Here is an 8,923-nt window from a genome sequence, read left to right on the forward strand (position 1 = left end):
CCTGTTTTTTTTTATTGTTTCAAAGAAATGTAAGCATTCCCTTGTGAAGTTCGTTTATATCATTGTGCTTAAGCAGTAATGGTAATGTTTGCGTCGGGTAAAGTAACCTCGAGAATTAAATCATTTTAATTACGCAACCCTTGCCAAAAAAGGATAGATGGAAGGCCATCCAGGACCTTAGTTCTTCCAAGATTTTTTTAAAGTATTGGTTTAATGTTGTTGTTATACAGCCATGTCATACAGCCTTGTCATACAGCCTTGACAGGTCTGTTTCTAGCATTATCCTCAAGTATCAGATCGGTGTTCTCATAATTCTGACTGGAATCTTGCTTTCGTTATTTGTTTTATTCCGGTTTTATATGTATAACAGCTCTGTTTTTAATTCATTACTTTTAAACCCAGAAAATTAACCAAATGTTGTTATGCTCTCTAGTATTTTGGCTATTGATATATCAAGTTTAGATATAAATAGAAGGATGTCATCTGTAAACATTGTTAATTTTAACTATGTGTTTCCTATTTTGATTCCTTCAAAATCTTCCATATGTTTTAGGAAATGTGCTAGTGGTTCTTTAGCTAGATTAAATAATAAAGGAGACAATGGACACCCTTGTCTCATTTCCCTAAATAGTGTGAATGCTTCTGAGAGGCATTCTGCTGTTATCAGTTTTGCCATTGGTTTACAATACATGCCCTTCAACATTTCATTGAAATTTCCATGTAACCCATATTTTTCAAAGGTATGAAAAACATGATCACAGTATATATTATCAATAGCCTTTTTGTCGTCAATGGCTACCAGAGCCGTGTTTTTTAGGTTGTGAGTTTGTATCCATTGTATTACTGAAATCACCTTTCTAATATTTTTTACTACGGATCTGCCCTTGAGAAATCCTGACGAATCCAAGTGTATAAGTGAGGGTAGAATTTTGGCCATGCAGTCTGCCATTATTTTTGTCAATATTTTAATATCTTGATTAATTAAGAATATTGGTCAGTAAGATTCTGGCTTTAAAATATCTTTACCTGATTTGAGTATAATTTTAATATGGGCCAGCTCTGTTATAGCCACAAATTTATTCCCTTCCTATACTTCCTGGAACACTTTTTGTAGTGGCAGATCAATGTCTTTTTAAATTATTTAAAAATATTCCTGGGACAGCCCATCAGGACCTGGGGCTTTAAAGCTTTTCAAATTCTGTATTGTGTCCACTCTTTTCTTAAGGATTATTGGGGAATTTCTGCTTTCCATTTCTTCTTCCTCTATTTTTGGAAACTTAAATTTAAAAAAATAAACTCTCTAGCTTCTGTGTTGATGTTTCCTTTTCTATATGTAACGGGTATTCCCCCCCCCCCCCCACCCAATCGCATATAGGGTGTTTGTGCGGGGAACCTAATGTTACCTGGTGTGGTGCGTTATACCTGTCAGGATCACAGGAGGCCTGAGCCTCCGCTAGTGAGAGCCTGGGGTGAATCTCTGGAACGTTCTCGTCGGTCAGCGTCTCCACCTATGTAGGATTCTATAGGAATGTAGAATGGGCCTAGCATAGGAACCCACCCAGAAACCACATACACCAGGGTTATGGCTAAAAGGTTTACTGAACGAGCAAATAACACAATAACATCACATCACATCATATTGTATAGCAACACAACACAGAGTATCATACTTTCACAGTGCAACATCATCAGTATGCACAACGATATATATGCCACCCTCTGCCACTAGCTGGCAGCTATAAACTTGCCCCTAACTGGGCTATAACCTCCTTACACAGTATCCCCAAAGTCATTGTACCCAAAGTCCCAAGAGTCCCACAACCCCACCCACGTGGGGAACAGCGCTGCCCACTAAGATGAAGTGTATAGGTGGTGCACTTGGTGACTTGGATAATACTTGCCCAGTGCTCCTGCTACCTGGTGCGCAGGTGACCTTTGCTTGGAATCCCTTACTCCAGGAGATGATCCAAGATGCCTTCCGCCTCAACGGTGGGTGGCTCCCGCATGGAGTGATCCACCTTTATAATGTCTCTTATCTCTGCTAACGCAGAGGACGTATTACCTTCACAGCAATTGCCAGGATAGTCACGGTTCCTGGCTGGATCCTCACTTGTCTAGGTTCTACAGGACCCTGTCCCTAGTCTAAGGGGAGTCCCTGAAGTAACCACAAGCTGAGGTGAGTAGGGCCTAGCTGGGGCCTAAGGGGAGACTTCTGGCCTAGTGCAGGAGGCTACTTTCCTCCCTGCACAAACACACCCTCCCCTCTCTGTGTCCCAGCTCCTAACTGACAATCCCTGTCTTCACACAACATTGTTGCAACTTTGCAGCATGAGAATCTGTCAGCCTTATTGGTTGTCTGGCTGCCTGTGACCAGGGTGAAAGTGCAGTCACCAGAGGCTGCTGGGAATTATAGTCCTTGGTGGCTCTCTTTAAAATAGGGCCTCGTGCACGCTGTGTAATGGCTGCCGCCGCTGCTAACTGCGCATGTGCGAACTGGGGGATCTCCCTGACTATGGAGCGCCTCTTCTCACTCCCTGTATTGGCTGCCGTATCGCACCTGGGGCTATACTGCGCGTGCGCGAGCTTCTGCCTATGCGCGAACGCACACAAGATGGCGACGCCCAGTAGCTGATGTCACCGGGAGCCCCCCGTGACGCGATAACCCCTGCAACTGCCCTCACGCTGTCGCAGATAAGAGAGAGAGAGCCGAATGTCTGGGGAGCCAGAGGGGACCTGGCTACATATATATTTCTTTAAACTATTTTTTGAATACTGATCTTATTTTTTCTGGATCTGTTGTGACCGATCCCACTGGATCCATTATCTTGGTGATGGGTTTTAGATTATTAACATTTTTCATGAGATTTCATAGAAGTCTCCTTGTCTTGTTATCATATTTGAAGAATTGCACTTCTTTTTTTTTAATTTCTTTTTAATTTCTTCTATCCAGCCACATTTCACAGGCTGCTTTCTGTTGCCAGCATCATTCTCTGTTGGTTTAAGAGTTTTTTCATTTAAATTGTTTACATGCCTGATGTAGTGCCTTGCTTGCTATGTTAAATCCCTTATTGCACTGTTTTTATACCTGCCGACGTATGTCTCATAACTACTTTGAGGTTTCCCAAAATAGAATTGGATTTGTTTTATGTTCCTCATTATTTATTTCATATTCCTTCCATGCATTTGTCAAGTATTTTATAAAATGCTAATTTGGGGACAGATGGGAAACTCAACGTATTTGAACTCTGTCAGGATAAGCACCAGCTCTATGTCCATATAGACTGGCGTGTGGTCCGAAATGATAACTTCCCCTATTTTTTATTCTGAAATGCTACAGTATTTAACATGGATTTGTTTATCAATATGCTATCTATTCTTGAGAAAGTGAAATGGACATTAGAATAGAATGTGTAATCCATTTCTGTTGAGTTGAGTTGAGTGTTCTCCAACTGTCCACTACTCCTAGTGTTTCTTTTACAAATTTCATATATTTTGGTTTGGACATTAGCTTTTGGAATATCTTTTTTTTCCCACCCGACCTGTCCATGTATGTATCCTGGATGGCATTCCAATCCTTACCAGGATCAGATTGATACTTTTGTATCCTAGTAATTAATGGATTAGGTCCTTGAAGTATTGTGAGTTATGGTCATTAGGGCCATATATGTTCCCCAGCACATATTCTTTCCCAGCATTTTTATCTCTGTAATTATTAGCCTTCCATCCTTATATCCTTATGAGGGTCTAAGCCAGGGCTGCACAACATATGGCCCGCGGGCCGCATGCGGCCCGCCTGGCCTCTCTGTGCGGCCCGCGATGAATACGGCCGGGCGACAAATTAATTAATAAAATAAAATTTAAAAAAAGTTTTAAAAAAATGGCGACGATTCCCTGCGGTCCGGGCGCGCATGCGCAGGGCCCGCTCTCCTCCCCCCCCCCTCGCAACGTGGGATGGAGGGGAATCCTCTGCGGGCCCGCTCCCCAACGTGGGGCGGAGGGGGAAGCAACACGCAGCTCCTCTGCGGGCCCGCTCCCCCCCCCCTGCTCCCAACGTGGGGCGGAGGGGAAGTAATAATTATTAAGTAATTCAGCTCCTCCTGCTGCCTTCTTCTCACTGCTTCCCTCCGCGGCCAGCTTCCCGCGTCCCCCACGAGCTCACCTCCCGTGCCCCCACCCCCAACCCGCGCCCCCAAGCCCACCTCCCGTCCCGGGCAGCTGCCGCAGGGATATCGGGGGCAGGAGGGGAAAGCGTCCGGCGGCAACCTGCACCCACCCGGTCAAGGTAAGTCACTGTCACCCAGTCACTGTCACCCAGTCACTGTCTCCCACCCAGTCACTGTTAGTCACTGTCTCCCACCCACCCAGTCACTGTCTCCCACCCACCCAGTCACTGTCTCCCACCCACCCAGTCACTGTCTCCCACCAGTCACTGTCACCCAGTCACTGTCACCCACCCAGTCACTGTCACCCACCCAGTCACCCTGTCACCCACCCAGTCACTGTCACCCAGTCACTGTCACTCTGTCACCCAGTCACTGTCACCCTGTCACCCAGTCACTGTCACCCAGTCACTGTCACCCACCCAGTCACTGTCACCCACCCAGTCACTGTCACCCACCCAGTCACTGTCGCCCACCCAGTCACTGTCATCCACCCACCCAGTCACTGTCTCCCACCCAGTCACTGTCACCCAGTCACTGTCACCCACCCAGTCACTGTCACCCTGTCACCCAGTCACTGTCACCCACCCACCCAGTCACTGTCTCCCACCCACCCAGTCACTGTCTCCCACCCACCCAGTCACTGTCTCCCACCAGTCACTGTCACCCAGTCACTGTCACCCACCCAGTCACTGTCACCCACCCAGTCACTGTCACCCACCCAGTCACTGTCGCCCACCCAGTCACTGTCATCCACCCACCCAGTCACTGTCTCCCACCCAGTCACTGTCACCCAGTCACTGTCACCCACCCAGTCACTGTCACCCTGTCACCCAGTCACTGTCACCCACCCACCCAGTCACTGTCTCCCACCCACCCAGTCACTGTTTCCCATCCACCCAGTCACTGTCTCCCACCCACCCAGTCACTGTCTCCCACCCACCCAGTCACTGTCTCCCACCCACCCAGTCACTGTCACCCACCCACTGTCATTCACCCAAGGGGGAGAGTGATGTGAGCTGCAAGGGGGGAGAGTGATGTGAGCTGCAAGGGGGGAGAGTGATGTGAGCTGCAGGGGGGAGAGGGATGTGAGCTGCAAGGGGGAGAGGGATGTGAGCTGCAATGGGGGAGAGGGATGTGAGCTGCAAGGAGGGAGAGGGATGTGAGCTGCAAGGGGGAGAGGGATGTGAGCTGCAAGGGGGGAGAGGGATGTGAGCTGCAAGGGGGGAGAGGGATGTAAGCTGCAAGGGGGAGAGGGATGTGAAGTGCAGAGGGGGTGGGATGTGTGTGATGTGCAGGGGGGTATTGTGTGTTTGATGTGGAAGGGGGGTATTATGTGTGTGGGTGAGGGGGAGAGATGGGGGTATGAGAGATAGATGGGGAGAATCGCAAAGGTTGATAGTGTTGGGTTCTGGGGGAGATATGAGGATGATGATGAAGGGTGCTGGGGGAGATATGAGGATGATGATGAGGGGTGCTGGGGGAGATATGATGATGATGATGATGATAGGTGCTGGAGGAGAGATGATGATGATGATGATGATGATGATGATGATTTTACCCGTGCTGCCCAATTTTTTTTTCCTTGGAGCATTTCGGGCCTTCGCACTTTACGAGTTGTGCAGACCTGGTCTAAGCTCTACTGGGATGTTCTTGTTTATTAAAATAGCAACTCCCACTTGTTATTTATGGCTGGAGAGAATAAACTGTGACCTACCCATTCTCTTTGTAATTTTAGGCTTTCTTTGGAATGTAAATGAGTTTCATGCAGGAAGACTGTGACAGTGAGGGGGTAACCAGGCTCTCAAATAAAGGTTAAGCCCATTTAGTTACCCCTGATCCATGTTTTTGGGATTAAGAGTGTCATCTCTTGAGCCTAACCGTTGTACTTCCATAATGTGTAATTGTGCAATAATAAAGAATTTTTATGTTTGTGCCTTTCCAGGGATGCCAGCAAGCAGGGATTGCTAAGGTATGAGTTTCAAGGTGGGTTTTGCGGAGAAATTGTTGTCAGAATGTGCCTAGCGTGTCGGCATCCAGAGTTGCTGGTTCCCCCAAAAATGTACCCGAGAATCATGCCTGGTTCTCATATACATGTAGGCACATTATCCCGGCAATGTCTCACCTTGAAAACGTTTGCACGACTCACCGCTAGGGTTCCCTGCTTCAGCACAGCCCAGAAAGGTAAATGGGGCAAAGGGATGAAAAGTGTCCTTGTAACTATGAGGGGTCCCTAGGTTAAGGGGGATACCCAGTTACTTTCCAGGTAACCCAGAACCTATATAGGGGTTCATGGGTGCTCCAACCATAGATAAGGTTGTGACAGGATTCTTAGAGTCCAGTCCAAGTCCATGAGATAGTGTGTAGGGAACATAGGCTAGTAGAAAATAAAGTGCAGCTTTCTATTCTATTCCCCATACCCAAAGACTTAGGATATGTAAAAGTATATTTTTAGTAACATTGTGTTTCATATAAGGTATACTGTTGTGCACGGTAATGAGCTGGGACTTTCAGAACCAATGTTCCGACAGGCTACCCGGGCTACCAAGTTTGGTGCCAGTAAGTCTGCTGAGACATAGGAGTTGAAAGCCACCAGAGGATGCCTGAGGTGTGAAGACCATTTGCGTAGGATGGAAGGGCTCAAGTACCCACATCCTGGGATGAATGGAAGTCGTCCTGACTACCATTTGCCCCATCAGACTTGGAGGAGCCTGTCCAAGCGGGTGGCATCTGAATAGCAAGGAACTAGGTGGCGACTTGCGCAAGTCCCTTGGCAGATTCAGAATCCCTGTTTACCCGGCTTCACAGGACCGACTTCGCTCTGATTGGCTAGAAGGAAAGTTCCCACGCTGTGATTGGCTGTAGTATTTTGTGAATGAACTCCAAAATACTATAAGAAACCTCTCAGCCAATCAGCCGGCAGATTCTCAAGCACCTAAACAGCTACAGATGCAGCGGCCGTTATTCGAACATTTCATGCGTTGTATTCCTCGGAATACCCATGTCATGGCGCGTGATTTCTTCCAACCTTACCGCCTTAAGACGTGAGTGCATAAAATTGCATTTTAGTGTTCTGGTTTTTAAGCACCTGAAATTGACACAGTAGCACAGTAGCCCAGTACTGTACACATTACAATTCATTCATTTCTGCCACGGATACGCAAAGAATTGCACCCAAAGAATCCATGAAATTCAAACAAAGCAACCGCGACAAACACGTGTGCCTGGTGTGATTCGCCCATCTGCAATCTCGTAAATGGCCGCCGCAACTCTGCTGTGCATGCGCGAGGTCCCACGCATGCACGAACGCTTTAAAGATGGCGGCGCCTGGCTGTAGATGCCGCCCCTGCAGCTCCCCAGCACAGCGCAGGGGTCCCCCCACTAAGCGGAGGTAAGGGGGGCCCGTGGGGAACCCTGCTACATATATATAATACGTTACCATCCAGACGAACGATAAGGCAGAGACAGCACTCAGAAGGTAAGTTGCAAAACAACTATATTGTCATAAACATCACAAAGAACCGACGCTTCGAACCCACAGAGGGATCTTTTTCATGGGGATATGTATATATACTGTATATTACTGCTAAGCTGGACTGTCCCTTTAATGTCTTCATGAAAGACTATTAATCAGATATCAACTCTAAAAGCAAATAGTTGTTTTTGCTTTGTAATGTAATTATGATGACATCATTAGTCTTGAGAGGTTAATGTGTTGGATTAAAATGTTAGATGAATAAATGTTAACCACTTGACCACTATTTTGGAGTGCTACTCTTTTCGCTTAATTTTTTTTGTCATTTCGCCATCATTAGTCAGACAGACATAATTAGCAGATATGCATGAATTCAACTGAACCAAAGAAAAGGAAAACATATTAATTTTTACAGTACACCAATAAGCCAAGTTGTTACTTTAAGTGAGTGAATCTATACAAAGAAGTTTATTTATTTTTTGACAAGCTATGCAAGAGCATCACTTGAACGGTTCACTGGGCTCTGTATCCTCCCATCACAGACATTTAGATTGGTGGTGACTGCAGAGCGCCCTGAGAAGAAATCTAATTGCAACCGGGAATTGTTATAAAAATGACATAGGCGAGTGTGTGTTTTGTTATAGTGAATACAGGCATGTAAACATAACTGTGCACACAGCACACAGATACCGACAGCTGTGCATCTTCAAACTAAACGTGTGTGTGTGTGTGTGTGTATATATATATATATATATACGCACGCACACGCGCTCTCTCTCCTGCACACACAGATAAATAGCTGTGCATCTTCAGCTCTGTCCCACAGCACACACAGATAAATATGCATCTTCTGCTCTATCCCACAGCACACACAAATATGTGCATCTTCTGCTCTGTCCCACAGCACACACAGATAAATATGCATCTTCTGCTCTATCCCACAGCACACACAAATATGTGCATCTTCTGCTCTGTCCCACAGCACACACAGATAAATATGCATCTTCTGCTCTATCCCACAGCACACACAAATATGTGCATCTTCTGCTCTGTCCCACAGCACACACAGATAAATATGCATCTTCTGCTCTATCCCACAGCACACACAAATATGTGCATCTTCTGCTCTGTCCCACAGCACACACGGGCGCATACAGACTTGCAACCTCATGCTTTCTGCAGATGTATGTCAACCTAAAAGGACCAACGGGGCTCTGCAGAGAGCAGGGCGGAGCTCGCGCGGCTCTGGACGAGCTGATAGGCTGCCCGGCGTTCCAATAAGGCCGGA

Source organism: Ascaphus truei, chromosome 1 (assembly GCF_040206685.1).
Source record: "Ascaphus truei isolate aAscTru1 chromosome 1, aAscTru1.hap1, whole genome shotgun sequence".
Lineage (NCBI taxonomy): Eukaryota > Metazoa > Chordata > Amphibia > Anura > Ascaphidae > Ascaphus > Ascaphus truei.